The sequence below is a fragment of the Octopus bimaculoides genome, chromosome 27 (assembly GCF_001194135.2).
Source record: "Octopus bimaculoides isolate UCB-OBI-ISO-001 chromosome 27, ASM119413v2, whole genome shotgun sequence".
Taxonomy (NCBI): Eukaryota; Metazoa; Mollusca; class Cephalopoda; order Octopoda; family Octopodidae; genus Octopus; species Octopus bimaculoides.
Window position 1 is genome coordinate 8755994 of NC_069007.1, and position 829 is coordinate 8756822.

Below are 829 nucleotides of genomic sequence, written 5' to 3' on the forward strand. Positions count from 1 at the left end.
ATAGATAGATAGATATATTGTTGCTATTATGCAAAAATGTTGGAAGTCCAAAACATTGCATTTTCAAAAAAAGAAAAAGTAGTTTCACCATTCCATAGCAAAACCGTTGTTCTACACTTTGGCAATTTTTGATATCTTGGCATCTGAAGCAGCTGGAGATACAATAGTTTGATGAAAAGAACCAAAAGGCAGCAAGCTGTCGAAAACAGCATGCTGGGCAAAATGCATAGCGGTATTTCATCTGTCTTTACGTTCTGAGTTCAAATTCCACCAAGGTCGACTTTGCCTTTCATCCTCTCGGAGTCGATAAATTAAGTACCAGTTGCATACCAGGGTCGATCTAACAGACTGGCCCCTCCCCAAAAATTTCGGGCCTTGTGCCTAGAGTAGAAAAGGATATCTTGACATCTGAAGCATTGATATGACTCCATCTCACTTGTCTCCCTTGTCAGTCATTAGAAAAGTAGAAAAGTGCTCTCACATGACTAAGAGTTGTTTTGACTCTTATTTCTAGCAATGCTGGTGCTCACTAGCAGCCACAGTCACTATAGTGACCACTACACCTGTTGCCTTTCGGTTGTAAATTGCAAATAGCCACCTTAATAATTTATCAGGCTGAGTAAAAAATAAGCAACGTTTTAAAACGTGAAATTCATCACAATATATTTTAACAATGTGGAAATTTAATTCATTAAAGTAAGTACCATTACAATCAATACATTTTTGCCAACGAGTTACAAATTTGTTTATTCCAGTAACATAAAAATCTGGAGTTCTGGAACTGATGTACTCTTTGAATGCATTTTCAGCATCGATTTGATATTTGAAT

The 829-nt window shown here is 36.7% G+C and overlaps 1 protein-coding gene across 1 annotated transcript in view; it reads right to left on the reverse strand.

Moving 5' to 3' along the window:
• The window catches only part of LOC106868915 (deleted in lung and esophageal cancer protein 1 homolog), a 52491-nt gene that overhangs the window by 43542 nt on the left and 8120 nt on the right, over positions 1-829 (reverse strand). The gene's annotated exons all lie outside the window — the stretch shown is intronic.